The 14754-nt window shown below is 41.7% G+C and overlaps 1 protein-coding gene across 3 annotated transcripts in view; it reads left to right on the forward strand.

Moving 5' to 3' along the window:
* LOC126213585 (uncharacterized) overlaps positions 1–14754 on the forward strand; it is a 124128-nt gene that overhangs the window by 43592 nt on the left and 65782 nt on the right. The gene's annotated exons all lie outside the window — the stretch shown is intronic.

The following is a 14754-nucleotide window of genomic DNA, read 5'->3' on the forward strand; positions in this document are numbered from 1 at the left end:
AAGTAACTTCCGAAGCACTGATATCAACGTGCCAGGGTTTGAAGCTGCCCCAGTACAGCTCACATAATACCCAGTTCAGAAAGTTGGTGAAAACGCGGAATTGACAGCAGTGAGACACTGATAAAACTTTCAACCTGTATCGAAAATATACACTGAGATAGTATGGCATTTGCCACAGGTCACAAACAAATTGTACCAACAAAAACAGAAACATAAATTGCGTGTGAGGCTTTCTGGGAAAGACACAGTATCATGGTGGGCATTCATTTGGAATCAGGTCCCTCTGTCAACTTCTAGACCTACTCCAGATGCAACCAAAAATTATGCAGAAGCCTAAAGCCCTGTTATATAATTTTCCAAGTCATTCTCTCATTGTTGAAATAGATGTTAATTGGGCAACAATCTACTGGTTAAATGACAGTTCAGTAAGGGGTGGGGGAGACAAGACATCTGGTGAAACATTTCTAAATGAGTTGTCTGATGATTACCTAAACAGGCTGGTTGGGAGCCCCCTCATGATGTTGCACCTGATAGTTTCAAAATGACCATACCTCTTTGAGGAAGCTCACACAGAAACTAGTATCAATGACCATGATTTACAACATGCAAATGGCCACTAAAACAAGTAGCAGATTACATATATGTTCAGCAAACAAGATAAAGAAGCAATTGTGACCTATTTGAATACAAAACTCGAAATATTTAGCTCTTGAGAACAACATGTAGAAAAATTGTGGTTGAGGTTTACAAGAACAGTCAGCTGTGCACTTGGTACGTATGTAAAGCAGTTCATGATAAGAAGGACACTCCACGGTCTGCATTCATTTGAAAGAAACATCTAAAGAAAGAAAGACAACTGGTCAATGAATGCTAGGCAAAACGTAGCCCTACATGTAGGAAGATGCTAAATGTATTTGGCTGAAGAGAGAAAGTTCCGTCCAACCTACTAAGCCTACTGAGTCACAGATAGGCACAACAAAAAGACTCTCATAATTAAAGAAACACTGTCTTTCGTGGTGGAATGACCGTTATGTAGTGCTGGAATGAAAACAGGGAAGGGGTTGGATGAGTGAAGACAGTGTCCTCCTTTGTTAGTCACTGCCCTCACCCATCCAGCAAGGTGCCCTGTTCCCATTCCAACACTACCCAGCCATCATGCCACCACCACCCCAGTCGTTTTATTTCTCTACTTTTCTGCTTCTTTCCCTCCCTGGACACCCTTCTGTTGCCCTCTGTCTAACTAGTAGCACTTCGCTGTCCACCACCCCACCATCCTGCCGCTCCTCCTCTCCCCACACCCAGTCGCCACTCCCACCATGCACTCGTGCTGCCGGTCACAATGTGGTTTCAGTTGCCTGAGACTGCAGTCGTGTGTGTGAGTTGCGTTTGCTCTTGCGTTTGCACGCGCGCGTTTGTGTGAGTGCATGTGTGTGTGTGTGTGGGGGGGGGGTGTACGTGTATGCATGTCTGTCGTCTCTTGTTGACAAAGGCCTTATTGGCCAAATGCTTTAATTCTGAGAGTTTTTTTGTTGCGCCTATCTGCAACTCAGCATTTCCGCTCTATGGTGAGTTGCAACTAATATTGTCACATTCCATCCTGGATTTTTCATAATATGATTCCTACTAAGACTATTGTAATAGAATAGGAAGGTTCTCTCACGAAACCAAGGAGATTCCGGTACCGTGTAAAGCTGGTACCAAAGTTAGTGTTCAGACACTCGAAGACTGGGTAATGACAGCAATTAAGAATAGCAAAACAAAATCAGAAACTCTGAATTAGTTTTCAGAAATGTTTGTTTAGAGATGGTACTGTGGGGTATTGCTCCAATTTGTGACGATGACAGATATAGATGTAGAATTAGTGTCACTAGTGTTGAGAAACAGCTGAAATTTAACAAGGCTCCAGAGCCTGATGGAATCTGTATCAGATCCTACACCGAATTAGCGACTAAGTTAGCCCCCTCTTAACCAAAATCCTCGTACAAATAACACAATAATACATTGTAAATCTCTATCACAAATAGCAGTGTCCAGTAGTTACGAGAAGTCCGAGGAGACACCCATCAAGTAGAGGCGCACCAGGAGACATTCACAAAACTACCGTATAATATCCTTGCCATCCATTTGTTATAGGATTCTTGAACATATTCTGAGCTCAAATGTAATGAGGTTCCTTGAATAGAAGGACCTCATTGCCAATCAGTATGGATTTCGAAAATAGTGACATTTCCTTCATGACATCCTTAAAGCCATAATCTAGACAGTAAGATAAATGCAGTAACTTCGGAATTTCGATAAAATCATTTGACTCACTACTATAACCACACTTATTACCAAAAGTAAGATCATATGGCGTATGTTGCGAAATTTGTGGCATAACTGAGGACTTATGTGGTAGGGAGGACTCAATTTATCATACACATATTGAAATGTACGTCGTATAGGGTGAGTCCGTTCAGGATATCTTTCAGCATACGTTCAATGCAGAGAAATTGGTGTGGACAATGTAAGTGTATTGGGATCGCAGGATCTGTTATATATTAATCGTCTTGCAGCAATTTAATAGTTTTAGAATTTTCGTGGATGATGCACTTATCTATAATGATGTACTATCTGAAGAATTCTGCACAAATATTGAGTAGGATCTTGATAAAAAAAAATATAGTCACCAATGAAAGATTACAGCTGGCACCAGTTAATTCATACATATCTCTGGGTGTTACAATTTGGGACTTCAAACGGAACGATCATGTGCTCTCGGTTGAAGACTAGATAGGTGGAAGGCTTCGGTTCATTGGTAGAATACTAGGGTGATGGGATCAGTCCACAGAGATGATTGTTTACAATTGTCTCATGTGACGATACGAGAATATTGCTGTTGTGTGTAGGAACCGTATCAAATAGGACTGGCAGCAGGTATTGTAAAGACGTAGAGAAGAGCAACACGAACATTCAATGCTTCTTTGATCCATGAAGAAACTGAACTGGCACACTTTGAAGACAGACGGAAACTATTCAAATAAAGACCATTCTGAAAGTTTCAAGAAGCTACTTTACGCCTCGAATCTAGCAATATACTATAGCCCACAGGTGTCGTGAGGATGAAATTAGCTGAATTACAGGACGCACAGAGGTAATTTAAACAATCATGCCCAAGCTCCAATTGTGACTGGAATGTGAAGAAGCCCTGATAACTCATACATTAGGAGGTACCCTCTGCCACGCACTTCAAAGTGGTTTGCAGAGTATGGAAGCAGATGTATACGTAGATGAACAGAGTTGATGGGGTTATCGAACAGAAAATGTAAGATTTTTGTTTGAGAAAGCGTCTAAATTCAGTGGAGAGTGGGTTGAAATTAAGAGCTATTAGTTTCTAATATCTCCGTTAATCAATGGCCGATTTTTCAGTCCATTGTGGATCCCATTATTCTGGATTACGAGAAAATTTGCTGTCACGCATACTTGAGAACCCCACACGACAGTTGCAAGCGAGCTCTCGTAGCGATCACTTTTTGATGTGCTCCCGTGCGTTGACTGTGTTGCGAGTTAGACGATTCGCACTCTACACGTTCTTATAAGTCTTTTGGTACTTGTTGCGTCGTTATCGTAGAGGAAGAGCTTATAGTGTGAGATCCGCCAGAGTTATACACCTCAACCTACCCACACCTTCACGATCGTAGTCATCGTCAGTTAACCTTCTGACACTGTCCTGGTGATGCCGCCACCCTAACAGGTTCATTCATGACACCAGTGCAGCAGGCCATTAGCAGCAGAAGAGCAGGCCATATTACTAAAATGCTCGGTGCCGACTCTCTAATACTTTCCCAGACTGTGAGGTACCGGGTTCAGATCCCCTTCTGCTGTTGGTACAGTGCTGAAATACAGAGAACACTCTCGGAGTCATCCCCCGACCCCCCCCCCCTTCCCCCACCTCCCCACGACACATTTGCTCGGTCGAGTGTCTACAGCGTGAGTCACTAACCATTGCGACCAAGAATAACTTGAAAAGTGTGATAGAACCTGAAACGTTTGTGGGACAAAGGATGCATGGGACCCTGGGGGTGATAACATGCCGTTGGTTTTTGTTGCTTGGTGGAGTCGTGTCAGAGATATGAAGGTCAATTTTGTTTTTTTAAATAACATGCTACAGTTTGGTACTTATTTTATGAAGGCAGCTATCGAGACGAATCCAATGATGTGTAAGTTCTTTGAAGGTCAACAGGGTCACAAAGGTAGCATGAACGTGAATTTACAAAAGGTGTTCGAATGGCTCCAACCTTCTTATCATGGACTGAGTGGTATTCGTCATCACATCAGCACTTATCAAAGCACCAGCTCTGACATTTCACTCTTGAATATCTTAGGTGTAGTAGGAACGTCTTTATAAATAATGTCTTTTACGAATCCACACAAGAAAAAAATCCAGAGGTGTCAGGTCTGGCGAATGAACCCCTAACGACACATCTCCTACGCATCCAATCCAACAATTTGGGAATTGTCCCTGCAGCTCATTTTTAGCCATCATCGAAAAAGGCGCTGGACACCCATCGTGTTGATACCACATTCTATTCCTCGTTCCTAAAGGTATTTCTTCCAATAACAGACCTAATGTTCCTTACAGGAAGGTGGTGTACATCCTACCATTAAGATTTCCTTGGATGAGTATGGGCCTATAATTCTGTCCTCCAGCATCCCACGCTATAGATTTACCAACCACGGTTTTTGGTCTGCAACTTGCCACTGCCAACACGGATTTTCAGTTGCTCAATAATGCATGTTATTCAGATTAAAATTTCCATGAATGTAGCCTCGTCAGTAAATAAAATCAAATTAATATATCTGTCATCCCTCTGAATATGAAGTTGAGCCCGTCGGCAGAATTCGGCGCATACAATCGGTAGCAGTTAATTCTTGGTGGAGACGGTTATGGTAAGGATGATATTTATGTAGATACGTACCAAGTGCACAGCTGACTGTTCTTGTAAACCTCAACCACAATTTTTCTACATGTTGTTTTCAAGAGCTAAATATTTCGAGTTTTGTATTCAAATGGGTCGCAATTGCTTCTTTATCTTGTTTGCTGAACATATACGTATTCTGCTACTTCTTTTAGTGGCCATTTGCATGTTGTACATCATAGTCATTGATACTAGTCTCTGTGTGAGCTTCCTCAAAGAGGTATGGTCATTTTGAAACTATCAGGTGCAACATCATGAGGGGGCTCCCAAACAGACTGTTTTAGGTAATCATCAGACAACTCATTTAGAAATGTTTCACCAGATGTCTTGTCTCCCCCACCCCTTACTGAACTGTCATTTAACCAGTAGATTGTTGCCCAATTAACATCTATTTCAACAATGAGAGACTGACTTGGAAACTTATATAACAGTGCTTTAGGCTTCTGCATAATTTTTGGTTGCTTCTGGAGTATGTCTAGAAGTTGACAGAGGGACCTGATTCCAAATGAATGCCCACCATGATACTGTGTCTTTCCCAGAAAGCCTCACACGCAATTTATATTTCTGTTTTGGTTGATACAATTTGTTTGTGACTTGCGGCAAGTGCCATACTATCTCCGTGTATATTTTCGATACAGGTTGAAAGTTTTATCAGTGTCTCACTGCTGTCAATTCCGCGTTTTACCAGCTTTCTGTACTGGGTATTATGTGAGCTGTACTGGGGCAGCTTCAAACCCTGGCCAGATTCCCTTGTGATTTGACGTGAACTAACACAAGAATCTCGAACCACAGTGGCAAGAGTACCAAGTTCCGTTTCCTCGTTAGTAACTTTCCTTCGCCTGATATGCTTCCGATACGTTCAATATCCAGTTGTTCTCAATTTATCATACACATATTCAAATGTACGTCGTATAGGGTGAGTCCGTTGAGGATATCTTTCAGCATATAAGTCTCCAGCTCTCACTGAATTTCGTTGGCACTCCCCGTAAATGAGAAGCATATCGACTTGTTCTTCGAAGGAATACATCATACACATTCGCTTGATTCGACGATATTAGTGCTGTATTGCGAAACCGTCGAATGGCGTTTACATGTCAAAGGCACGTTAGATGGATTTATTATATTCGGCGAATATTTACTATTTGCACGATATACGAGAGAGAGTTGTCAGAGTATGTGCTTCTCTAAGTGGTGATGTGGTAAGGAATACCAATCAATCCATGAGAAGAAGATTGCAGTAATGCATTGATACCGATGGTCATCACTTGGAACACCTTCTGTAAATGGACGTTCAAGTCACCTTTGGACACTCGTTGACCTTCAAAGACCTTACTGTTACACATCAATGCATTCGTCTCGATAGTCGTTATCAGAAAACAAATACCAAACGATAGCATCCCATTTAAAGGAACAAACAAAGTTGACCTTCATATCTCTGACACGACCCTATCTAGCAACAAAAAACCAACGTCATATTGTAACCCCCGTTGTCCCATGCAACATTTATCCCACAAACTGTTTAGCTACTGTCATACTTCCGGAGTTAGTTTAGGTGGCATCGGTTAGTGACTCTCCCCGTACATACGGTACAGTTGATCTGATGAATGCCCATACTTCCTCCTCGTAGAGAACTTAGATAAGAAGAATGGTAAACTCAATAACATTTTTCTGGTTTTGTGACTGCATTGTAGGTATATAAAACTGCTGACGTTTCGGTCACTGTTGCATATATCCTTCTTCAGGGTGTTTTTGCTTACAAAACATTAAACCAAAACACACAGCAGAAGGTCACTTGCAACAGTGACAGAAACATCGGTGGTTTTACAATGCAGTCACAAACCCAGAAAAATTTTACTGGCTGTGACAATGGCTGCGGAAGACTACAGTTATATTTAACATTGTTAAACTCCATCTGGTGTTACTGGCCAAGCTGTTGCATGCCTGTAGCTCTCATTTAAAGCATGACATTATCAACATTAGCCTGACAGGCAGAAACAGAGTTAATATAAGGCTGAAGTCCGCAGTGGCTGCCGGTAGAGTCCTCCGTTCTCAAAGTTCGCTGTATGTATCGCCACCTTCCTGCTTCATACATAGCGCATTATTCGCCATGTTGGTGTTAATTCGACAGACGAGCAGATAGGCGACGAAATGCAGAGCCAGTACCATATCGCAAGCACCAAATGCTAAGTCAACAAACATCATTTAAATCCGGAATTAAATGTGCTGCTTCCAGTACGCGTGGTAATTTTTCGATCACAAACTACCCTCACATGTTGCTATCATGGGGACCGACCATTCTGTCGAACCTGTATCACTGTTACAGATACTGTCTGTATTTGTCTTGCGTCTTATGTAACTTCTTTGCTCGTTTCTATTTAATACGGCTTCTGTATGCCATGCTCTTTAATGTAACAGTGACCCAGCATTGAAATCACTCGAAAACAACTTAAAAATGAGCAGCGGATGCATTCATAAATCTGATAGAATGGCAATTGAAAAGCAATTGGAGAGACGAGATTATAGGAGAGGTGGTGCGCATGTGTGGCTATTCATCCAAGTAGCGTTCCATACCCGAAAACGGCGGTTCAGCCTTATGCAACCTGACTAATGCACATTTTCGTCAACTGCGTCGGTGAAACATTTCACAAAAACAAGAAAACGCGACACAAGGACTGTGTAAATGTGGAAACCCAGTTTGCTTTTTGGTGTATAAAAGAAATGTATACTTCTCTTTCAGCTCTAAAAATTAGCCTAAGCTAATTCATAATGTTTTAGCAATGAATGTAATATTCTGAAACACAAAAACTAAATACGTTAAAAATCAAAAAAACATTTTCTGCTTGCACAACATCTCATTAATTTTTCACGAAAAGAAAAAACAAGAGCAATTATTGATAAAAGTGAAGCAAACATTTTAGCAGCAGTAACACACGATGCAAATGTAACTGAGAGGCATCTCGTAAGTTGCCAGCTTTCAACTGAATGCAAGTGGCGGGCAGGCGAAAACGCTATCCGTCTGTGCAGGTGCGCCAACATTGAGGCGTTACCATAGAAGTCTACTCAAATTTTATTTTCGAATATGTGGTGCGCTGTCCTTTCAACATATCTGTGTGTGTTACACGGTTCAGCGGCAGTTCTTGCATTCCCGTATGTATGACGTATGTGAAATGGTGAAGTGGTGTTAATTATAAACTTCAAACTGCAACTCGTCATAACACAACTGGCTCCATTTTCTCTTCTTTTTACAAACTAATTGTAATAGTTTCTGCGAAGCAATACTTTCACTATCAAGCTAACCGGATGGTGCAGCCGTTACCAAATTGGTTCCTTATTAGGGAATACGAAGGTTTCGAATCTGTGTCTGAGCATACAGATTTAGGTTTTCGTGATTACCTTAAGTCGCTCCTGGAAAATACTGGAGTGGTTTCTTTGAAAGGGAACTGCCGTATTCGTTCCCCGTCATTGAAACATTCCGACCGTGTGCTCCGTCTCTAATGACCTAGATCTCGATGGGACTTTAAGCCCCAATTTCCTCCCTTCCTCCGTTCAAATCAGATCTTTACAAAGAGCTATTGGTCAATGTAGACCTCTAGCACGGAAGAAAAAGGCATCACGAACCGCAGAAACAAACGAGCAACTTGAAGTAAGAATGGGAAGCAATCGACTACGCGCTTTTCGATTCAGACGAACACTGCATACCGATCTATATCTTGGTTCATTAGACTGTGGTCCTAATTATGATTTGAGGCTCACACAGGTGGGGTTATCGTAAAAACTGATAATTGTAACTTTTAGTGCCCTCTAAAATGAAACACCAGCAATGCTCTGAGCAGGTAGATAAGAGAAACAGAAGAAATTACATTCATCACCGTCAACATTGTCACTGTTAGTGACAGGTGACATAACCCTATCGAACATTTGTTTGCACAAATGACCACTCAGGTTATTTTAACATATTCACACGCAGACATTCATGGGATGAAGTAAAGGAACTTAGGTTCACTGGGGGGTCATCACCTGAATGTCATAATATTTTCTGCGCCTGACATTAACCAAACACAGAAGTTCTGAATAATTTTCATTGCCGATCATAATGGTTTTGGAGAGACACGCTTCTGGATCTATTCCGTTGAACGGCAAAGTAGAGGAGTGTCACAGGCATACATTTCTATTTTCGTGACCACAAAATCCAGGCAACTTCACACTGATCAACAGAAGCACACATACCCGAAGTCGACAGTGACCCATACTTAATGGAAGTCTTCAACAAAAACATGATTTATAGACTATATGACTTCTGCAACAGCGATTATCCCTGCATGCCTGTCGGGAAATGCCGGAAAAGTAAGAAAAGGTGACTGTCGGCGAGACTACACCTGGCAATGATACCAGTTTTGTCGTCGACCATTGACTGAAGATACCGAAAAATCGATCACTTTAAAACTATGTAACAATGATACTGAAGTAGTTAATCATTACGATATACCACATTCACTGTCGTCCTCGAAAACGTGCAAGTCTCACACCAACAGCGAGTAGTGGAATTTGGCAATTTGGGAAAATGTTAAATCCAGCCTAGTCTCGGATCGCTAGGCAACACTCAGACAAATCGTATTCGTGAGTTTTATTACGAAAGGAAAAGATAACAAAAGTTTGTCAATTAGACACATGTGTCACAAGCAAAGGGCGACATGAAAAATACGCAATGATCTTCAGTATAAACGCCGGCCGCTGTGGCCGAGTGGTTCAAGGGGCCTCAGTCCGGAACCGCGCTGCTCCTACGGTCGTAGGTTCGAATCCTGCCTCGGTCATGGATGTGTGCGATCTCCTTAGGTTAGTTAGGTTTAAGTAGTTCTAAGTCGAGGGACTGACCTGGGATGTTAAGTCCCATAGTTCTCAGAGCCATCTGAACCATTTTTTTTTCAGTATAAACAATCCTAAGTCGCTGATATACTAGTGCCTAATCTCGAAGCTGCTGTAGAAGTCGCTGACCTTGAAGCTACCACTCAGTTGCACCGCGACCAGTCGGGCGCGGCGCTAATGTCCTCTTGGCGTACGGGCCGCCGCTCTCGCGTTGTCATCCTGGAGAAGCGTCGGCCAGTGTGCGATTCTCACAGCCATCTCCTCTCTATCGTTCACGACTGATATACCGGCGCTTGACTTTACGCTGTAGCAGAAAACATCGGCGAACAAGTTGCAACGCCGCCATCAACGTAGAGCAGTTCCAGGTCGTCCTAGTTTGTAGTCGTCCGACGGGTTAGGCCGCTTGTATACTGGTCGCCGAAACAATGCAGAATGCTTTTGTTTACGATTCAGAATAACGATGTCAGTGAAGCGATTTACGTTCCTGTTATCTGCTTTGAGATTTCAATATATGAATTCTAGGGAAGGAAGAAGAACTAATGGACGCGCTACTCTCACTCAGAAACATTTGTAAATTTCATTCTGAACTGTCAAAAAAAAAAAAAAATAGCTGCTCAGGACATTTGACAGTTGATGAACTGCTTTGCCCTTTTAGAGGGAAATGTTTTTTCAGGGTTTATGTGAACTTGAAGTCTGCTAAATATGGCATCAAGATTAAGTCCCTTTGCGACGCTAAAACACACTGTTTACACAATGCTTTTATCTATACAGGCAAAGCAATTACTAATAAAATAAGCCAACTTTCAGTTCCAACAGAGAATGTACTGCAGCCTGCAGAACCTTTATTTGGAACAAATAGAAATATAACTGCAGATAATGGGTTTTCTCCCGTGGAGCTCGTTGACAGACTGATTGAAAATGGTTGGACCTTCATTGGAACGATGAACAAAATTAAAAGGGGAATACCACCAGAATTTTTAGCCAATAAACAAGGGGTACTAGGATCTACGTTATTTGGTTTCATGAAGGATAAAACATTGGCATCTTATGTCCCTAAGAAGGATCCAAGCGCAGTTGTGACCTCATCAATGCACCATGACAATTCAGTCAATGAAAGTAGTGGAAAACCTGAGAAATTGAATTTTACAACAGAACGAAAGGTGGTGTTGATACATTACATCAGAAATTCGCCAATTATTCAGTCTTTGCAAGAACATTCAATGTTGCGAGTGAAAATGGATTCGTATTATGGAAGGCATCAAATGGTGGAAAACGTATGAAAAGTAATAATTACAGAAAAGAAATTGGAGTAAATTTGATAAGGCCCTTTATCACAGAAAGAAAGATTCTTCATGTTCAGTAGATTTGAGAGTAGCATAGATAATTTTCTAGGGGCAGCTGATGAACCACAAAATGACCATTGACCAGAAAATTCACCTTGTAATCAATGTGGATCACGGAAAAGAGGAAAACGTTATCTATGTGGTCCTAAAACTGACAGCAAACAATCACAAAAATGCGACACTTGTTTTAAATTCATCTGTAAACGGCATGCAGGAAAAGAAGTGTTGTGTGCCAAGTGCCATTCTTCGTTCAGGTATTGATACAGATAACATTCGGACACTTCCATGTTTCATTTTCATTATTTTTGTTTCTGACTGATGGCATGTAGAGTCGTTATTTATGTTAAGCGGAAGTTATGAGAAACCCCACAGTACATCTAGGTTTTTTGATGTAAGCAGTCATGTAGCATTCCAAAGTAACATGCAAAAACATTTTATAAAATATAAAACATAGGACTTAAAGTTAAACAAATAAAACAACATAAAATTTTTCCTGAATAAAAGTTTATTTATATTTGAAATAAAATTTATTTTAATACAATCATTACGCATTTACATATGAATTATATCTTTTATGGGGATTGCCCGCATCTCGTGGTCGTGCGGTAGCGTTCTCGCTTCCCACGCCCGGGTTCCCGGGTTCGATTCCCGGCGGGGTCAGGGATTTTCTCTGCCTCGTGATGGCTGGGTGTTGTGTGCTGTCCTTAGGTTAGTTAGGTTTAAGTAGTTCTAAGTTCTAGGGGACTTATGACCACAGCAGTTGAGTCCCATAGTGCTCAGAGCCATTTGAACCATTTTTTTAATGGGGATTGTGTTTAATTTTTATTCAAGGGTCCATTTGGACCCGCGATTTTAGTTACGTTCGTTAAAATATCGCTTCCAGTTAAGGGTTAACATCCATGCATTCTAATAATCAAAATCCGACCATTCGATTACTTCTATAACGAGGTAATGGTTTCGATGGACGACATATACTTATCAGTCCCTAACAAACTTTTGGGAATGGCTGCCCCGAATCTGCCTCAAACAACGTTTTCGTTCACAATAAGCAGCGGGAAACACTCTATAACGTTGACTAATTGGGCACATCTGTTCAAACGAATCTTCTGGGATTGGTTCCAGAACAACATATAGGCTATGACACAACCATGCGTACAATTACAAGTCAATGTCGTTGATAGTATATCCTACATGCCCCAGGAGGCAAAATCAGTACGTTGTCCGTTTCATTTATTTTGAAAAACATATGGTCGGAATAAAGTAGTACCCTTGCAGCTGTGTCATCTGGAACTGCAGCAACTCTTTTCGATAGTGGCCAAACATCGCTTTCAGCAACAAAATTACTGTCGAATGTTCAATCAGTGCGATATCTCCTTCCAGTACCCACACAACTACCGTAATGGGTACAGAACTCCAATCACGGCAGCTCATTCTGAGGGACGAATGCACTACAGAGCAAAAAAGAGTTCATCGTACTCTCAGAGTTGAGAGAAAATTAAGAGCACTTTGGTAGCGCACTCGCCTTCTTGTCTGCTGCTTCTTGACAAAGCTCTATCAGTTGTACCTCATTCAGAAGCCACTGATGAAGTGAAAGCACTTCTCAAATTATCGGTATTATAGAAATACGTGCAGAAATGACTTTGGAGACGAATATCAATGAGAAACAGCTACATGATGCATTTGCTGAACGTTATGCAACACAGTTGTTCTATATTTGGAATGAAAGAATGACAACCAATAAATCAACACAATGCATCACATTGGCAACGAACTGCCGCAAAGCCACAGCATTCATATACAAAATGATGCTAACTACTCCTTTAGAGGTATTTCTTCTTACTGAATTAGTTGGATTAACCAGTTGAAATGAGCAAAAAACAAGAGCAGTAATAAAAAACCACAAACTAATAATTAGAAAACTGTGTTCAGATGTGTGTGAATTCCTAAGGGACCAAACTAAGGTCATCGGTCTCTAGACTTATACACTACTTAAACTAACTTATGCTATGAACAACACACACACTCATGCCCGAGTGAGGACTGGAACCTCTGGCGGGAGGGGCTGTGCAGTCTGTGGCATGGCGCCTAAACCGCGGAGCCACTCTGGGCGGCAATAATTAGAAAGTAACATTTAATAATTTCATTGCCTACAAAACTGAATACGATGATGATGCTTGTGGGTACGCCAGGAGCCTCACCTGTGTGGAGTCCAGCCACTTGTTGCAAGGCTTTTCATGTGAAGTCAATTCGGCGCCTACGTGTCGATTGGGACGAAATGATATTGAAGTCAACACAACACCCACTCACTGGGTGGAGAAAATGTCAGCTATGCCTCATTGACCACTTTTTTACCATGTTTCTCACGTTCTTGACTATACCTAGGCATAAAAAGAAAAGAAGAAGTTGATACCATATCCACTCTTATCCTAAACTTAATAAGAAGCCCCCCCCCCCCTCCCGAAAAAAATGTCCTCAACTTCATGTGTAGCCCCAGTTAATAAGACACCATTAACGTTTACCAAAGGGGAAAGTTCATTTTTAATTGTGTTTTTAAGCCATCTCCGCTGCACCAGCACTTCCCCATGAAGACTGACGATAGCCTTCTGCATCATCGCGAGAAAATCTGGGTGGTAGGGATGCGTTAGCAAATCACTTACGTACAGCTATTCACAAGTGTGTATGAATAACTGTTCAGGGGATAGATTCCGTGAAATGGAGTAAAGGAAGGTATGTCGCTGTTCCTAGCATGTATGATCCAGCTGTGAAGGTGGTTACAGAAAGCACCCTTGAGAATGTCTGATAAATATTGTAGATTCTTAGAGTTCTTGACAACCGCACAATGACAGTCATTAAGGTACTGCCACATACCGACCACCACCAAACAGGTAGTTGGCAGCATGTCTGCTAATCCAAGCTTCTGATTGAGTCTTAGTCCACAGGAAACAGTCCATGCCTGGGAAGAGAAGCTTTTAAGCTGTGATGATGTCAGGAGTCATGTGTGAAATAAATGCCGACATCTGTTGGACCATAGGCTAAACATCACTCGCCTGGACTTCACAGCCATCGTTTTAGGCCACATGTGGTATAGAATGGCGATGCTACGAGGTGTATCCTGGATAGAAGCGACTCCAATATCTGCTTCCCATTAACCATCATGTATCAGGTGGATTGGACATCTGACGCAATAGTAAGGGCCTGCACTTCCATCCATACAGCATTCCACGCAACAAGGGGTTGTTTCTCCTCAATCACATTCAGCAGAACTTACGGTTGCAAGTGAGGCAAAATCTTGGCCATCGGTAGATATGGAGGAAGAAGCGGGGTCAAGATGTAGTTGTATTCATGAAAGAAATAGCTCCAGCAGGGAAAGGACATTGGGAGATTTGTCAGCAGCATTGGGGCAACGACAGCGACTGGTCAATAGGCTAATCAGACAAGTCACAATACGTTGCCACATCTTGACATCCAAGAATTTAAAGAGGGCAGTTGTTGATATTGGAGATGACAAAAGCTGAGGCCTCCTTTGCGCTTCACAAGGGTGGGGGACTCATAGCCCACCTTAAACAACATGCCAGTGTGGATAACTTGTG

This window comes from Schistocerca nitens, chromosome 11, assembly GCF_023898315.1.
Source record: "Schistocerca nitens isolate TAMUIC-IGC-003100 chromosome 11, iqSchNite1.1, whole genome shotgun sequence".
Classification (NCBI taxonomy): Eukaryota; Metazoa; Arthropoda; class Insecta; order Orthoptera; family Acrididae; genus Schistocerca; species Schistocerca nitens.